Raw genomic sequence first — 19,499 nt, forward strand, 5'->3', positions numbered from 1 at the left:
ACAAGATGGTTTAATGCCCCTTGGAAGAGACGTGGAGGTCACAGTAGATTAACAAGACGGTTTTAATGCCCCTTGGAAGAGACCTTGGTGTCTCCGTAGCTTAACAAGATGTTTTTAATGCCCCTTGGAAGAGATGTGGAGTTCAGAAGGGTTTAACAAGACAGTTATAATGCCGCTTGGAAGAGACGTGGAGGTCACAGTAGTTTAACAAGACGGTTTTAATGCCGTTTCAAAGAGAATTGGAGTTCAGAGTGGTTTAACAAGACGGTTTTAATGCCCCTTGGAAGAGACGTGGAGGTCACAGTACCTTAAAAAGACGGTTTTATTGCCACTTGGCAGGGACATGGAGGTCACAGTAGCTTAACAAGATGCTTTTAATTCACCTTGGAAGAGACGTGGAGGTCACAGTAGCTTAACAAGACGGTTTTAATGCCCCTTGGAAGAGACCTGGAGGACACAGTGGTTAACAAGACGGTTTTAATGCCCCTTGGAAGAGACATGGAGGTCAGACTGGTTTAACAAGACGGTTTTAATGCCCCTTGGAAGAGACATGGAGGTCAGAGTGGTTTAACAAGATGATTTTAATGCCCCTTGGAAGAGACCTGGAGGTCACAGTAGCTTAACAAGACGGTTTTAATGCCACTTGGAAAAGACCTGGAGGTCACAGTAGCTTAACAAGATGGTTTTAATGCCCCTTGGAAGAGACGTGGAGGTCACAGTAGGCTAATAAGACGGTTTTTATGCACCTTAGAAGAGATGTGGAGTTCAGTGTGGTTTAACAAGACAGATTTAATGCCCCTTGGAAGAAACGTGGAGTTCAGAGTAGTTTAACAAAATGGTTTTAATGCCCCTTGCAAGAGAGGTGGAGGTCACAGTAGCTTAACAAGACGGCTTTAATGCCACTTGGTAGGGACGTGGAGGTCACAGTAGCTTAACAAGATGCTTTTAATTCCCCTTGGAAGAGACGTGGAGGTCACAGTAGCTTAACAAGACGTTTTTAATGCCCCTTGGAAGAGACATGGAGGTCAGAGTGGTATAACAAGACGGTTTTAATGCCCCGTGGAAGAGACGTGGAGGTCACAGTAGCTTAACAAGATGCTTTTAATTCCCCTTGGAAGAGACGTGGAGGCCACAGTAGCTTAACAAGATGGTTTTAATGCCCCTTGGAAGAGACTAGGAGTTCAGAGTGGTTAAACAAGATAGTTTTAATACCCCTGGGAAGAGACGTGGAGGTTACAGTAGCTTAACAAGACGGTTTTAATGCCCCTTGGAAAAGACGTGGAGTTCAGAGTGGTTTAACAAGATGGTTTAATGCCCCTTGGAAGAGACGTAGAGGTCACAGTATCTTAACAAGACGGTTTTAATGCCCCTTGGAAGAGACGTGGAGTTCAGAAGGGTTTAACAAGACAGTTATAATGCCCTTTGGAAGAGACGTGGAGGTCACAGTAGTTTAACAAGATGGTTTTAATGCCCCTTGGATGAAAAGTGTAGTTCAGAGTGGATTAACAAAACAGTAACTTAGAAATGCGGTTTTAATGCCCCTTGGAAGAGATGTGGAGTTTAGAGTGGTTTAACAAGACGGTTTTAATGCCCCTTGGAAGAGACGTGGAGATCAGAGTGGTTTAACAAGACGGTTTTAATTCCCCTTGGAAGAGACGTGGAGATCACAGCAGCTTAACAATACGGTATTAATGCCCCTTGGAAGAGACGTGGAGGTTACAGTAGTTTAGCAATACGATTTTAATGCCCCTTGGTAGAGACGTGGAGTTCAGAGTGGTTTAACAAGACGATTTTAATGCACATTGGAAGAGATGTGCAGTTCAGCGTGGTTTAACAAGACACTTTTAATGCCCCTTGGAAGAGACGTGGAGGCCACAGTAGCTTAACAAGATGGTTTTAATGCCCCTTGGAAGAGAATAGGACTTCAGAGTGGTTAAACAGGATAGTTTTAATACCCCTGGGAAGAGACGTGGAGGTTACAGTAGCTTAAGAAGACGGTTTTAATGCTCCTTGGTAGAGACTTTAAGTACAGAGTGGTTTAACAAGACGGTTTTAATGCCCCTTGGAAGAGACATGGAGGTCACAGTAGCTTAACAAGACGGTTTTAATGCCCCTTGGAAGAGACGTGGAGGTCACAGTAGCTTAACAAGATGGTTTTAATGCCCCTTGGATGAAAAGTGGAGTTCACAGTGGTTTAACAAAACAGTAGCTTAGCAATATACGATTTTAATGCACCTTGGAAGAGACAAGGAGTTCAGAATGGTTAAACAGGATAGTTTTAATACCCCTGGGAAGAGACGTGGAGGTTACAGTAGCTTAACAAGGCGGATTTAATGCTCCTTGGTAGAGACGTGGAGTACAGAGTTGTTTAACAAGACGGTTTTAATGCCCCTTGGAAAAGAAGTGGAGGTCACAGTAGCTTAACAAAACGGTTTTAATGCCCCTTGGAAGAGACGTGGAGGTCACAGTAGCTTAACAAATGGTTTTAATGCCCCTTGGAAGAGACGTGGAGGTTACAGTAGCTTAACAAGACGGTTTTAATGCCCCTTGGAAGAGACGTGGAGGTCACAGTAGGTTAACAAGACGGTTTTAATGCCCCTTAGAAGAGACGTGGAGTTCGGTGTTGTTTAACAAGACGGTTTTAATGTCCCTTGGAAGAAACGTGGAGTTCAGAGTAGTTTAACATGACGGTTTTAATGCCCCTTGCAAGAGATGTGGAGGTCACATTCGCTTAACAAGACGGTTTTATTGCCACTTGGAAGGGACGTGGAGGTCACAGTAGCTTAACAAGATGCTTTTAATTCCCCTTTGAAGAGACGTGGAGGTCACAGTAGCTTAACAAGACAGTTTTAATAGCCCTTGGAAGAGACGTGAAGGTCACAGTAGCTTAACAAGATGGTTTTAATACCCCTTGGAAAAGACGTGGAGGTCATAGTGTTTTAACAAGACGGTTTTAATACCCCTTGGAAGAGTCTTGGAGGTCACAGCAGCTTAACAAGATGCTTTTAATTCCCCTTTGAAGAGACGTGGAGGTCACAGTAGCTTAACAAGACAGTTTTAATAGCCCTTGGAAGAGACGTGAAGGTCACAGTAGCTTACCAAGATGGTTGTAATGCCCCTTGGAAGAGACGTGGAGGTCACAGTAGCTTAACAAGACGGTTTTAATGCCCCTTGGAAGAGACGTGGAGGTCAGAGTGGTTTTAAAGACAGTTTTAATGCCCCTTGGAAGAGACGTGGAGGTCACAGTAGCTTAACAAGATGGATTTAATGCCCCTTGGAAGAGACATGGAGATCACAGCAGCTTAACAAAACGGTTTTAATACCCCTTGGAAGAGATGTGGAGGTTACAGTAGCTTAACAAGATGGTTTTAATGCCCCTTGGTAGAGACGTGGAGTTCAGAGTGGTTTAACAAGGCGATTTTAATGCACCTTGGAAGAAACGTGCAATTCAGAGTGGTTTAACAAGACACTTTTAATGCCCCTTGGAAGAGACATGGAGGTCACAGTAGCTTAACAAGACGGTTTTAATGCCCCTTGGAAGAGACGTGGAGGTCACAGTAGCTTAACAAGACGGTTTTAATGCCCCTTGGAAGAGACATGGAGGTCAGAGTGGTTTAACAAGACGGTTTTAATGCCCCTTGGAAGAGACGTGGAGGTCAGAGTGGTTTTAAAAGACAGTTTGAATGCTCCTTGGAAGAGACGTGGAGGTCACAGTAGCTTAACAAAATGGTTTTAATTCCCCTTGATAGAGATGTGGAGATCACAGCAGCTTAACAATAAGGTTTTAATGCCCCTTGGAAGAGACGTGGAGGTTACAGTAGTTTAGCAATACGGTTTTAATGCCCCTTGGTAGAGACGTGGAGTTCAGAGTGGTTTAACAAGATGATTTTAATGCACCTTGGAAGAGATGTGCAGTTCAGAGTGGCTTAACAAGACACTTTTAATTCCCCCTGGAAGAGACGTGGAGGACACAGTAGCTTAAAAAGATGGTTTTAATGCCCCTTGGAAGAGACTAGGAGTTCAGAGTGGTTAAACAGGATAGTTTTAATACCCCTGGGAAGAGAGGTGGAGGTTACAGGAGCTTAACAAGGCGGTTTTAATGCTCATTGGTAGAGACTTGGAGTACAGAGTGGTTTAACAAGACGGTTTTAATGCCCCTTGGAAGAGACATGGAGGTCACAGTAGCTTAACAAGACGGTTTTAATGCCACTTGGAAGAGACGTGGAGGTCACAGTAGCTTAACAAGATGGTTTTAATGCCCCTTGGATGGAAAGTGGAGTTCACAGTGGTTTAACAAAACAGTAGCTTAGCAATACGGTTTTAATGCCCCTTGGAAGAGACAAGGAGTTCAGAGTGGTTAAACAGGATAGTTTTAATACCCCTGGGAAGAGACGTGGAGGTTACAGTAGCTTAACAAGGCGGTTTTAATGCTCCTTGGTAGAGACGTGGAGTACAGAGTTGTTTAACAAGACGGTTTTAATGCCCCTTGGAAAAGAAGTGGAGGTCACAGTAGCTTAGCAAGACGGTTTTAATGCCCCTTGGAAGAGACGTGGAGGTTACAGTAGCTTAACAAGAAAGTTTTAATGCCCCTTGGAAGAGACGTGGAGGTCACAGTAGGTTAACAAGACGGTTTTAATGCCCCTTAGAAGAGACATGGAGTTCGGTGTGGTTTAACAAGACGGTTTTAATGTCCCTTGGAAGAAACGTGGAGTTCAGAGTACTTTAACAAGACCGTTTTAATGCCCCTTGCAAGAGATGTGGAGGTCACATTCGCTTAACAAGATGGTTTTAATGCCACTTGGAAGGGACGTGGAGGTCACAGTAGCTTAACAAGATTCTTTTAATTCCCATTTGAAGAGACGTGAAGGTCACAGTAGCTTAACAAGATGGTTTTAATACCCCTTGGAAGAGTCTTGGAGGTCACAGTAGCTTAACAAGACGGTTTTAATACCCTTGGAAGAGACGTGGAGTTCAGAGTGGTTTTAAAAGATGGATTTAAGGCCCCTTTGAAGAGACGTGGAGGTCACAGTAGCTTAACAAGATGGTTTTAATGCCCCTTGGAAGAGACATCAAGTTCAGAGTGGTTTAACAAGACGGTTTTAATGCCCCTTAGAAGAGACGTGGAGGTCACAGTAGCTTAACAAGATGGTTTTAATGCCCCTTGGAAGAGACGTGGAGTTCAGAGGGGTTTAACAAGACAGTTTTAATGCCCCTTGGAAGAGACGTGGAGGTCACAGTAGATTAACAAGATGGTGTTAATGCCCCTTGGAAGAGAAATGGAGTTCAGAGTGGTTTAACAAGACGGTTTTAAGACCCCTTGGAAGAGACTTGGAGGTAACAGTAGATTAAAACAAGACCGTTTTAATACCCCTTGGAAGAGACGTGGAGGTCAGAGTGGTTTCACACGATGGTTTTAATGCCCCTTGGAAGAGACGTGGAGGTCACAGTAGCTTTACAACATGGTTTTTAAGCCCCTTGAAGCAGACTTGGAGGTCACAGTAGCTTAATAAGATGGTTTTAATGCACTTGGAAGAGACTTGGAGGTCAGAGTGGTTTTAAAAGACGGTTTTAATGCCCCTTGGAAGAGACTTGGAGTTCAGAGAGGTTAACAATACGGTTTTAATGCCCCTTGGAAGAGACGTGGAGGTTACAGTAGCTTAATAAGACGGTTTTAATGCCCCTTGGAAGAGATGTGGAGTTCAGTGTGGTTTAACAATACAGTTTTAATGCCCCTTGGAAGAAACGTGGAGTTCAGAGTAGTTTAACAAAATGGTTTTAATGCCCCTTGCAAGAGAGGTGGAGGTCACAGTAGCTTAACAAGACGGCTTTAATTCCACTTGGAAGGGACGTGGAGGTCACAGTAGCTTAACAAGATGCTTTTAATTCCCCTTGGAAGAGACGTGGAGGTCACAGTAGCTTAACAAGACGTTTTTAATGCCCCTTGGAAGAGACATGGAGGTCAGAGTGGTATAACAAGACGGTTTTAATGCCCCGTGTAAGAGACGTGGAGGTCACAGTAGCTTTACAAGATGCTTTTAATTCCCCTTGGAAGAGACTTGGAGGCCACAGTAGCTTAACAAGATGGTTTTAATGCCCCTTGGAAGAGACTAGGAGTTCAGAGTGGTTAAACAACATAGTTTTAATTCCCCTGGGAAGAGACGTGGAGGTTACAGTAGCTTAACAAGACGGTTTTAATGCCCCTTGGAAAAGATGTGGATTTCAGAGTGGTTTAACAAGATGGTTTAATGCCCCTTGGAAGAGACGTAGAGGTCACAGTAGCTTAACACGACGGTTTTAATGATACTTGGAAGAGACGTGGAGTTCAGAAGGGTTTAACAAGACAGTTATAATGCCCCTTGGAAGAGACGTGGAGGTCACAGTAGTTTAACAAGACGGTTTTAATGCCCCTTGGATGAAAAGTGTAGTTCAGAGTGGATTAACAAACAGTAGCTTAGCAATGCGGTTTTAATGCCCCTTGGAAGAGACAAGGAGTTCAGAGTGGTTTAACAAGACGGTTTTACTTCCCCTTGGAAAAGACGTGGAGTTCAAAGTGGTTTAACAAGATGGTTTTAATGCCCCTTGGAAGAGACGTGGAGGTCACAGTAGCTTAACAAGACGGTTTTAATGTCCCTTGGAAGAGATGTGGAGGTCACAGTAGCTTAACAAGATGGTTTTAATGTCCGTGGAAGAGACGTGGAGGTCAAAGTGGTTTACCAAGACGGTTTTAATGCCTCTTGGAAGAGACGTGGAGGTCTCAGTAGCTTAACAAGACGTTCGTAATGCCCCTTGGAAGAGATGTGGAGTTTAGAGTGGTTTAACAAGACAGTTTTAATGCCCCTTGGAAGAGACGTGAAGGTAACAGTGGCTTAACAAGACATGTTTAGTGCCCCTTGGAAGAGACATGGAGATCAGAGTGGTTTAACAAGACGATTTTAATGCCCCTTGGAAGAGATGTGCAGTTCAGAGTGGTTTAACAAGACACTTTTAATGCCCCTTGGAAGAGACGTGGAGGCCATAGTAGCTTAACAAGATGGTTTTAATGCCCCTTGGAAGAGACTAGGAGTTCAGAGTGGTTAAACAGGATAGTTTTAATACCCCTGGGAAGAGACGTGGAGGTTACAGTAGCTTAACAAGACGGTTTTAATGCTGCTTGGTAGAGACATGGAGTACCGAGTGGTTTAACAAGATGGTTTTAATGCCCCTTGGAAGATACGTGGAGGTCACACTAGCTTAACAAGACGGTTTTAATGCCCCTTGGAAGAGATCTGGAGGTCACCGTACTAAACAAGACGGTTTTAATTCCCCTTGGAAGAGACCTGGAGTTCAGAAGGGTTTAACAAGACAGTTATAATGCCCCTTGGAAGAGATATGGAGGTCGCAGTAGTTTAACAAGACGTTTTTAATGCCCCTTGGATGAAAAGTGGAGTTCAGAGTGATTTAACAAAACAGTAGCTTAGCAATACGGTTTTATTGCACCTTGGAAGAGACAAGGAGTTCAGAGTGGTTTAACAAAACGGTTTTACTTCCCCTTGGAAAAGACGTGGAGTTCAGAGTGGTTTAACAAGACGGTTTTAATGCCCCTTGGAAGAGACGTGGAGGTCACAGTAGCTTAACAAGATGGTCTTAATGCCCCTTCGAAGTGACCTGGAGGTCACAGTAGCTTAAGAAGACGGTTTTAATGCCCCTTGGAAGAGACATGGAGGTCAGAGTGGTTTAACAAGACGGTATTAATGCCCCTTGGAAGAGACGTGGAGGCCAAAGTAGCATAAGAAGACGGTTTTAATGCCCATTGGAAGAGACGTGGAGTTCAGATTGTTTTTAAAATACGGTTTTAATGCCCCTTGGAAGAAACGTGGAGTACAGAGCATTTTAACAAAATAATTTTAATGCCCTTTTCAAGAGAGGTGGAGGTCACAGTAGCTTCACAAGATGCTTTAATTCCCCTTGGGAGAGACGTGGAGGTCACAGAAGCTTAAAAAGACTGTTTTAATGCCCCTTGGAAGAGACATGGAGGTCAGAGTGGATTAACAAGACGGTTTTAATTCCCCTTGGAAGAGACGTGGAGGCCACAGTAGCTTAACAAGATGGTTTTAATGCCCCTTGGAAGAGACTAGGAGTTCAGAGTGGTTAAACAAGATGGTTTTAATGCCCCTTGGAAGATACGTGGAGGTCACACTAGCTTAACAAGACGGTTTTAATGCCCCTTGGAAAAGACGTGGAGTTCAGAGTGGTTTAACAAGATGGTTTTAATGCCCCTTGGAAGATACGTGGAGGTCACACTAGCTTAACAAGACGGTTTTAATGCCCCTTGGAAGAGACCTGGAGGTCACCGTAGCTTAACAAGACGGTTTTAATGCCCCTTGGAAGAGGCCTGGAATTCAGAAGGGTTTAACAAGACAGTTATAATGCCCCTTGGAAGAGACATGGAGGTCACAGTAGTTTAACAAGACGTTTTTAATGCCCCTTGGATGAAAAGTGGAGTTCAGAGTGATTTAACAAAACAGTAGCTTAGCAATATGGTTTTATTGCACCTTGGAAGAGACAAGGAGTTCAGAGTGGTTTAACAAAACGGTTTTACTTCCCCTTGGAAAAGACGTGGAGTTCAGAGTGGTTTAACAAGACGGTTTTAATGCCCCTTGGAAGAGACGTGGAGGTCACAGTAGCTTAACAAGATGGTTTTAATGTCCCTTGGAAGAGATGTGGAGGTCACAGTAGCTTAACAAGACGGTTTTAATGCCCCTTGGAAGAGACGTGGAGGTCTCAGTAGCTTAACAAGACGGTCGTAATGCCCCTTGGAAGAGATGTGGAGTTTAGAGTGGTTTAACAAGACGGTTTTAATTCCCCTTAAAATAGACGTGAAGGTAACAGTGGCTTAACAATACGGTTTTAATACCCCTTGGAAGAGACATGGAGATCAGAGTGGTTTAACAAGACGATTTTAATTCCCCTAGACAAAGACGTGGAGTTCAGAGGTGTTTAACGTGACGGTTTTAATGCCCCTTGGAAGAGACGTGGAGTTCAGAGTGGTTTAACAAGACGGTTTTAATGCCCCTTGGAAGAGACGTGGAGGTCACAGTAGCTTAACAAAACTGTTTTAATGCCCCTTGGAAGAGACGTGGAGGTCACAATAGCTTAACAAGACGGTTTTAATGCCCCTTGGAAGAGACATGGAAGTCAGAGTGGTTTAACAAGAAGGTTTTAATGCCCCTTGGAAGAGACATGGAGGTCAGAGTGGTTTTAAAAGACAGTTTTAATGCCCCTTGGAAGAGACGTGGAGGTCACAGTAGCTTAACAAGATGGTTTTAATGCCCCTTGGAAGAGACGTGGAGATCACAGCAGCTTAAAAATATGGTTTTAATGCCTGTTGGAAGAGACGTGGAGGTTACAGTAGTTTAACAAGACGGTTTTAATGCCGCTTGGTAGAGAAGTGGAGTTCAGAGTGGTTTAACAAGACGATTTTAATGCACCTTGAAAGAGACGTGCAGTTCAGAGTGGTTTAACAAGACACTTTTAATGCCCCTTGGAAGAGACGTGGAGGCCACAGTAGCTTAACAAGATGGTTTTAATGCTCCTTTGAAGAGACTAGGAGTTCAGAGTGGTTTAACAAGATGGTTTTAATGCCCCTTGGAAGAGACGTGGAGGTCACAGTAGCTTAACAAGATGGTTTTAATGCCCCTTGGAAGAGACGTGGAGGTCACAGTAGCTTAACAAGACGATTTTAATGCCCCTTGTATGAAAAGGGGAGTTCAGAGTGGTTTAACAAAACAGTAGCTTAGCAGTACGGTTTTAATGCCCCTTGGAAGAGACAAGGAGTTCAGAGTGGTTTAAGAAGACGGTTTAACTTCCCTTTGGAAAAGACGTGGAATTCAGAGTGGTTTAACAAGACAGTTTTAATGCCCCTTGGAAGAGACGTGGAGGTCACAGTAGCTTAACAAGACGGTTTTAATGTCCCTTGGAAGAGATATGGAGGTCACAGTAGCTTAACAAGACGGTTTTAATGTCCATGGAAGAGACGAGGAGGTCAAAGTGGTTTACCAAGACGGTTTTAATGCCCCTTGGATGAGACTTGGAGGTCTCAGTAGCTTAACAAGACAGTCGTAATGCCCCTTGGAAGAGATGTGGAGTTTAGAGTGGCTTAACAAGACAGTTTTAATGCCCCTTGGAAGAGACGTGAAGGTAACAATTTTTTTAACAAGACGGTGTTAATGCCCCTTGGAGGAGACGTGGAGATCAGAGTGGTTTAACAAGATGATTTTAATGCCCCTAGGAAAAGATGTGGAGTTCAGAGTCGTATAGCATGACGGTTTTAATGCCCCTCGGAAGAGACGTTGAGTTCAGAGTGGTTTAAAAAGACGGTTTTAATGCCCCTTGGAAGAGACGTGGAGGTCACAGTAGCTTAACAAGACGGTTTTAATGCCCCTTGGAAGAGACGTGGAGGTCACAGTAGCTTAACAAGACGGGTTTAATGCCCTTTGGAAGAGACATGGATGTCAGAGTGGTTTAACAAGACAGTTTTAATGCCCCTTGGAAAAGACGTGGAGGTCAGAGTGGTTTTAAAAGACAGTTTTAATGCACCTTGGAAGAGACGTGGAGGTTACAGTAGCTTAAAAAGATGGTTTTAATGCCCCTTGGAAGAGACGTGGAGATCACAGCTGCTTAACAAAATGGTTTTAATGCCCCTGGGAAGAGACGTGGAGGTTACAGTAGTTTAACAAGATGGTTTTAATGCCCCTTGGAAGAGACGTGGAGTTCAGAGTGGTTTAACAAGACGGTTTTAATGTCCATTGGAAGAGACGTGGAGTTCAGAGTTGTTAAACAAGACGGTTTTAATGCCCCTTGGAAGAGACGTGGAGGTTACAGTAGCTTAATAAGACGGTTTTAATGCCACTTGGTAGAGACGTGGACTTCAGAGTGGTTTAACAAGACGGTTTTAATGCCCCTTGGAAGAGACGTGGAGTTCAGAGTTGTTTAACAAGACAGATTTAATGCCCTTGGAAGAGACGTGGAGGTCACAGTAGCTTAACAAGATGTTGTTAATGCCCCTTGGAAAAGACATGGAGTTCAGAGTGGTTTAACAAGATGGTTTTAATGCACCGTGGAAGAGACGTGGAGGTCGCAGTAGCTTAACAAGACGGTTTTAATTGCCACTTGAAATAGACATGGAGGTCACAGTAGCTTAACAAGACAGTTTTAATGCCCTTTGGAAGAGACGTGGAGGTCACAGTAGCTTACAAAGATGGTTTTAATGCCGAATGGAAGAGATGTGGAGGTTAGAGTAGCTTAACCAGATGGTTTTAATGCCCGTTCCAAGAGACGTGGAGTTCGGAGTGGTTAAACAAGACGGTTTTAATGCCCCTTGGATGAGACGTGGAGGTTACAGGAGCTTAACAAGATGGTTTTATTGCCCCTTGGAAGAGACGTGGAGATCAGAGTGGTTTAACAAGACGATTTTAATGCCCCTAGGAAAAGTTGTGGAGTTCAGAGTGGTTTAACTTGACGGTTTTAGTGCCAATTGGAAGAGACGTGGAGTTCAGAGTGGTTTAACAAGACGGTTTTAATGCCCCTTGAAAGAGACATGGAGGTCACAGTAGCTTAACAAGACAGTTTTAATGCCCCTTGGAAGAGACGTGGAGGTCACAGTAGCTTAAGAAGACGATTTAAATGCCCCTTGGAAGAGACATGGAGGTCAGATTGGTTTAACAAGAGCTTTTTAATGCCCCTTGGAAGAGACGTGAAGGTCAGAGTGGTTTTAAAAGACAGTTTTAATGCCCCTTGGAAGAGACGTGGAGGTCACAGTAGCTTAGCAAGATGGTTTTAATGCCCCTTGGAAGAGACGTGGAGGTCACAGTAGCTTAACAAGATGGTTTTAATGCCCCTGGGAAGAGACGTGGAGTTCAGAGTGGTTAAACAAGACGGTTCTAATGCCCCTTGGAAGAGACGTGGAGGTTACAGTAGTTTAACAAGATGGTTTTAATGCCCCTTGGTAGAGACGTGGAGTTCAGAGTGGTTTAACGTGACGGTTTTAATGCCCCTTGGATGAAAATTGGAGTTCAGAGTGGTTTAACAAAATAGTAGCTTAGCAATACGGTTTTAACGCCCCTTTCAAGAGACAAGGAGTTCATAGTGGTTTAACAAGACGGTTTTAATGCCCCTTGGTAGAGACGTGGAGTTCAGAGTGGTTTAACAAGACAATTTTAATGCACCTTGGAAGAGACGTGCTGTTCAGAGTGGTTTAACAATACACTTTTAATGCTCCTTGGAAGAGACGTGGAGGCCACAGTAGCTTACCAAGATGTTGTTAATGCCCCTTGGAAAAGACATGGAGCTCAGAGTTGTTTAACAAGATGGTTTTAATGCACCGTGGAAGAGACGTGGAGGTCGCAGTAGCTTAACAAGACGGTTTTAATACCACTTGAAATACACATGGAGGTCACAGTAGCTTAAGAAGACGACTTTAATGCCCTTTGGAAGAGACGTGGTGGTCACAGTAGCTTACAAATATGGTTTTAATGCCGAATGGAAGAGATGTGGAGGTTAGAGTAGCTTAACCAGATGGTTTTAATGCCCGTTCCAAGAGACGTGGAATTCAGAGTGGTTAAACAAGACGGTTTTAATGCCCCTTGGATGAGACGTGGAGGTTACAGGAGCTTAACAAGATGGTTTAAATGCCCCTTGGAAGAGACGTGGAGGTCACAGTAGCTTACCAAGATGGTTTTAATGCCCCTTAGAAGAGACGTGGAGGTCACAATAGCTTAACAAGATGGTTTTAATGCCCCTTGGAAGAGACATGGAGGTCAGAGTGGTTTAACAAGACGGTTTTATTGCCCCTTGGAAGGGACGTGGAGGTCAGAGTGGTTTTAAAACAGTTTTAATGCCCCTTGGAAGAGACGTGGAGGTCACAGTAGCTTAACAAGATGGTTTTAATGCCCCTTGGAAGAGACGTGGAGATCACAGCAGCTTAACAAAACGGTTTTAACACCCCTTGGAAGAGACGTGGAGGTTACAGTAGCATAACAAGATGGTTTTAATGCCCCTTGGTAGAGACGTGGAGTTCAGAGTGATTTAACAAGGCGATTTTAATGCACCTTGGAAGAGACGTGCAATTCAGAGTGGTTTAACAAGACACTTTTAATGCCCCTTGGAAGAGACGTGGAGGCCACAAGAGCTTAACAAGATGGTTTTAATGCCCCTTGGAAGAGACATGGAGGTCAGAGTGGTTAAGCAAGATAGTTTTAATACCCCTGGGAAGAGACTTGGAGATAACAGTAGCTTAACAAGACGGTTTTAATGCTCCTTGGTAGAGACGTGGAGTACCGAGTGGTTTTACAAGACGGTTTTAATGCCCCTTAGAAAACACGTGGAGTTCAGAGTGGTTTAACAAGATGGTTTTAATGCCCCTTGGAAGAGACCTGGATGTCACAGTAGCTTAACAAGACGGTTTTAATGCCCCTTGGAAGAGACATGGAGGTCAGATTGGTTTAACAAGACGGTTTTAATGCCCCTTGGAAGAGACGTGGAGGTCAGAGTGGTTTTAAAAGACAGTTTTAATGCCCCTTGGAAGAGACGTGGAGGTCACAGTAGCTTAACAAGATGGTTTTAATGCCCCTTGGAGGAGACGTGGAGGTCACAGTAGCTTAACAAGTTGGTTTTAATGCCCCTGGGAAGAGACGTGGAGTTCAGAGCAGTTAAACAAGACGGTTTTAATGCCCCATGGAAGAGACGTGGAGGTTAAAGTAGTTTAACAAGATGGTTTTAATGCCCCTTGGTAGAGACGTGGAGTTCAGAGTTGTTTAACGTGACGGTTTTAATGCCCCTTGGATGAAAATTGGAGTTCAGAGTGGTTTAACAAAACAGTAGCTTAGCAATACGGTTTTAATGCCCCTTTCAAGTGACAAGGAGTTCAGAGTGGTTTAACAAGACGGTTTTACTTCCCCTTGGAAAAGACGTGTAGTTCAGAGTGGTTTAACAAGATGGTTTTAATGCCCCTTTCAAGAGACGTGGAGTTCAGAGTGGTTTAACAAGACGGTTTTACTTCCCCTTGGAAAAGACGTGTAGTTCAGAGTAGTTTAACAAGATGGTTTTAATGCCCCTTGGTAGAGACGTGGAGTTCAGAGTGGTTTAACAAGACAATTTTAATGCACCTTGGAAGAGACGTGCTGTTCAGAGTGGTTTAACAATAAACTTTTAATGCTACTTGGAAGAGACGTGGAGGCCACAGTAGCTTACCAAGCTGGTTTTAATGCCCCTTGGAAGAGACGTGGAGGTCACAGTAGCTTAACAAGATGGTTTTAATGCCCCTTGGAAGAGACATGGAGGTCAGAGTGGTTTAACAAGACTGTTTTATTGCCCCTTGGAAGGGACGTGGAGGTCAGAGTGGTTTTAAAACAGTTTTAATGCCCCTTGGAAGAGACGTGGAGGTCACAGTAGCTTAACAAGATGGTTTTAATGTCCCTTGGAAGAGATGTGGAGGTCACAGTAGCTTAACAAGACGGTTGTAATGTCCGTGGAAGAGACGTGGAGGTCAAAGTGGTTTACCAAGACGGTTTTAATGCCCCTTGGAAGAGACGTGGAGGTCTCAGTAGCTTAACAAGACGGTTGTAATGCCCCTTGGAAGAGACATGAAGGTAACAGTGGCTTAACAAGACGGTTTTAATACCCCTTGGAAGAGACATGAAGGTAACAGTGGCTTAACAAGACGGTTTTAATACCCCTTGGAAGAGACATGGAGATCAGAGTGGTTTAACAAGACGATTTTAATTCCCCTAGACAAAGACGTGGAGTTCAGAGTGGTTTAACGTGACGGTTTTAATGCCCCTTGGAAGAGACGTGAAGTTCAGAGTGGTTTAACAACACGGTTTTAATGCCCCTTGGAAGAGACGTGGAGGTCACAGTAGCTTAACAAGACGGTTTTAATGCCCCTTGGAAGAGACGTGGAGGTCACAGTAGCTTAACAAGACGGATTTAATGCCCCTTGGAAGAGACATGGAAGTCAGAGTGGTTTAACAAGAAGGTTTTAATGCCCCTTGGAAGAGACGTGCATGTCAGAGTGGTTTTAAAAGACAGTTTTAATGCTCCTTGGAAGAGACGTGGAGATCACAGTAGCTTAACAAGATGGTTTTAATGCCCCTTGGAAGAGACGTTGAGATCACAGCAGCTTAAAAATATGGTTTTAATGCCTGTTGGAAGAGACGTGGAGGTTACAGTAGTTTAACAAGACGATTTTAATGCCGCTTGGTAGAGACGTGGAGGTCAGAGTGGTTTAACAAGACGATTTTAATGCACCTTGAAAGAGACGTGCAGTTCAGAGTGGTTTAACAAGACACTTTTAATGCCCCTTGGAAGAGACGTGGAGGCCACAGTAGCTTAACAAGATGGTTTTAATGCTCCTTTCAAGAGACGTGGAGTTCAGAGTGTTTTAACAAGTCGGTTTTATTTCCCCTTGGGAAAGACGTGTAGTTCAGAGTAGTTTAACAAGATGGTTTTAATGCCCCTTGGTAGAGACGTGGAGTTCAGAGTGGTTTAACAAGACAATTTTAATGCACCTTGGAAGAGACGTGCTGTTCAGAGTGGTTTAACAATACACTTTTAATGCTCCTTGGAAGAGACGTGGAGGCCACAGTAGCTTACCAAGATGTTGTTAATGCCCCTTGGAAAAGACATGGAGCTCAGAGTGGTTTAACAAGATGGTTTTAATGCACCGTGGAAGAGACGTGGAGGTCGCAGCAGCTTAACAAGACGGTTTTAATGCCACTTGAAATACACATGGAGGTCACAATAGCTTAACAAGACGATTTTAATGCCCTTTGGAAGAGACGTGGAGGTCACAGTAGCTTACAAATATGGTTTTAATGCCGGATGGAAGAGATGTGGAGGTTAGAGTAGCTTAACCAGATGGTTTTAATGCCCGTTCCAAGAGACGTGGAGTTCAGAGTGGTTAAACAAGACGGTTTTAATGACCCTTGGATGAAACGTGGAGGTTACAGGAGCTTAACAAGGTGGTTTTAATGCCCCTTGGAAGAGACGTGGAGATCAGAGTGGTTTAACAAGACGATTTTAATGCCCCTAGGAAAAGTCGTGGAGTTCAGAGTGGTTTAACTTGACGGTTTTAATGCCAATTGGAAAAGACGTGGAGTTCAGAGTGGTTTAACAAGACGGTTTTAATGCCCCTTGAAAGAGACATGGAGGTCACAGTAGCTTAACAAGACAGTTTTAATGCCCCTTGGAAGAGACGTGGAGGTTACAGTAGCTTAATAAGACGGTTTTAATGCCACTTGGTAGAGACGTGGACTTCAGAGTGGTTTAACAAGACGGTTTTAATGCCCCTTGGAAGAGACGTGGAGTTCAGAGTTGTTTAACAAGACAGATTTAATGCCCTTGGAAGAGACGTGGAGGTCACAGTAGCTTAACAAGATGTTGTTAATGCCCCTTGGAAAAGACATGGAGTTCAGAGTGGTTTAACAAGATGGTTTTAATGCACCGTGGAAGAGACGTGGAGGTCGCAGTAGCTTAACAAGACGGTTTTAATTGACACTTGAAATAGACATGGAGGTCACAGTAGCTTAACAAGACAGTTTTAATGCCCTTTGGAAGAGACGTGGAGGTCACAGTAGCTTACAAAGATGGTTTTAATGCCGAATGGAAGAGATGTGGAGGTTAGAGTAGCTTAACCAGATGGTTTTAATGCCCGTTCCAAGAGACGTGGAGTTCGGAGTGGTTAAACAAGACGGTTTTAATGCCCCTTGGATGAGACGTGGAGGTTACAGGAGCTTAACAAGATGGTTTTATTGCCCCTTGGAAGAGACGTGGAGATCAGAGTGGTTTAACAAGACGATTTTAATGCCCCTAGGAAAAGTTGTGGAGTTCAGAGTGGTTTAACTTGACGGTTTTAGTGCCAATTGGAAGAGACGTGGAGTTCAGAGTGGTTTAACAAGACAGTTTTAATGCCCCTTGAAAGAGACATGGAGGTCACAGTAGCTTAACAAGACAGTTTTAATGCCCCTTGGAAGAGACGTGGAGGTCACAGTAGCTTAAGAAGACGATTTAAATGCCCCTTGGAAGAGACATGGAGGTCAGATTGGTTTAACAAGAGCTTTTTAATGCCCCTTGGAAGAGACGTGGAGGTCAGAGTGGTTTTAAAAGACAGTTTTAATGCCCCTTGGAAGAGACGTGGAGGTCACAGTAGCTTAGCAAGATGGTTTTAATGCCCCTTGGAAGAGACGTGGAGGTCACAGTAGCTTAACAAGATGGTTTTAATGCCCCTGGGAAGAGACGTGGAGTTCAGAGTGGTTAAACAAGACGGTTTTAATGCCCCTTGGAAGAGACGTGGAGGTTACAGTAGTTTAACAAGATGGTTTTAATGCCCCTTGGTAGAGACGTGGAGTTCAGAGTGGTTTAACGTGACGGTTTTAATGCCCCTTGGATGAAAATTGGAGTTCAGAGTGGTTTAACGAAATAGTAGCTTAGCAATACGGTTTTAACGCCCCTTTCAAGAGACAAGGAGTTCAGAGTGGTTTAACAAGACGGTTTTACTTCCCCTTGGAAAAGACGTGTAGTTCATAGTGGTTTAACAAGATGGTTTTAATGCCCCTTTCAAGAGACGTGGAGTTCAGAGTGTTTTAACAAGACGGTTTTACTTCCCCTTGGAAAAGACGTTTAGTTCAGAGTAGTTTAACAAGACGGTTTTAATGCCCCTTGGTAGAGACGTGGAGTTCAGAGTGGTTTAACAAGACAATTTTAATGCACCTTGGAAGAGACGTGCTGTTCAGAGTGGTTTAACAATACACTTTTAATGCTCCTTGGAAGAGACGTGGAGGCCACAGTAGCTTACCAAGATGTTGTTAATGCCCCTTGGAAAAGACATGGAGCTCAGAGTTGTTTAACAAGATGGTTTTAATGCACCGTGGAAGAGACGTGGAGGTCGCAGTAGCTTAACAAGACGGTTTTAATACCACTTGAAATACACATGGAGGTCACAGTAGCTTAAGAAGACGACTTTAATGCCCTTTGGAAGAGACGTGGAGGTCACAGTAGCTTACAAATATGGTTTTAATACCGAATGGAAGAGATGTGGAGGTTAGAGTAGCTTAACCAGATGGTTTTAATGCCCGTTCCAAGAGACGTGGAATTCAGAGTGGTTAAACAAGACGGTTTTAATGCCCCTTGGATGAGACGTGGAGGTTACAGGAGCTTAACAAGATGGTTTAAATGCCCCTTGCAAGAGACGTGGAGGTCACAGTAGCTTACCAAGATGGTTTTAATGCCCCTTAGAAGAGACGTGGAGGTCACAATAGCTTAACAAGATGGTTTTAATGCCCCTTGGAAGAGACATGGAGGTCAGAGTGGTTTAACAAGACGGTTTTATTGCCCCTTGGAAGGGACGTGGAGGTCAGAGTGGTCTTAAAACAGTTTTAATGCCCCTTGGAAGAGACGTGGAGGTCACAGTAGCTTAACAAGATGGTTTTAATGCCCCTTGGAAGAGACGTGGAGATCACAGCAGCTTAACAAAACGGTTTTAACACCCCTTGGAAGAGACGTGGAGGTTACAGTAGCATAACAAGATGGTTTTAATGCCCCTTGGTAGAGACGTGGAGTTCAGAGTGATTTAACAAGGCGATTTTAATGCACCTTGGAAGAGACGTGCAATTCAGAGTGGTTTAACAAGACACTTTTAATGCCCCTTGGAAGAGACGTGGAGGCCACAAGAGCTTAACAAGATGGTTTTAATGCCCCTTGGAAGAGACATGGAGGTCAGAGTGGTTAAGCAAGATAGTTTTAATACCCCTGGGAAGAGACTTGGAGATAACAGTAGCTTAACAAGACGGTTTTAATGCTCCTTGGTAGAGATGTGGAGTACCGAGTGGTTTTACAAGACGGTTTTAATGCCCCTTGGAAAACACGTGGAGTTCAGAGTGGTTTAACAAGATGGTTTTAATGCCCCTTGGAAGAGACCTGGATGTCACAGTAGCTTAACAAGACGGTTTTAATGCCCCTTGGAAGAGACATGGAGGTCAGATTGGTTTAACAAGACGGTTTTAATGCCCCTTGGAAGAGACGTGGAGGTCAGAGTGGTTTTAAAAGACAGTTTTAATGCCCCTTGGAAGAGACGTGGAGGTCACAGTAGCTTAACAAGATGGTTTTAATGCCCCTTGGAGGAGACGTGGAGGTCACAGTAGCTTAACAAGTTGGTTTTAATGCCCCTGGGAAGAGACGTGGAGTTCAGAGCAGTTAAACAAGACGGTTTTAATGCCCCATGGAAGAGACGTGGAGGTTAAAGTAGTTTAACAAGATGGTTTTAATGCCCCTTGGTAGAGACGTGGAGTTCAGAGTTGTTTAACGTGACGGTTTTAATGCCCCTTGGATGAAAATTGGAGTTCAGAGTGGTTTAACAAAACAGTAGCTTAGCAATACGGTTTTAATGCCCCTTTCAAGTGACAAGGAGTTCAGAGTGGTTTAACAAGACGGTTTTACTTCCCCTTGGAAAAGACGTGTAGTTCAGAGTG

The sequence above is a fragment of the Phyllobates terribilis genome, unplaced genomic scaffold (assembly GCF_046119375.1).
Source record: "Phyllobates terribilis strain yellow unplaced genomic scaffold, ASM4611937v1 Scaffold_2__4_contigs__length_985480577, whole genome shotgun sequence".
NCBI classification, from domain to species: Eukaryota; Metazoa; Chordata; class Amphibia; order Anura; family Dendrobatidae; genus Phyllobates; species Phyllobates terribilis.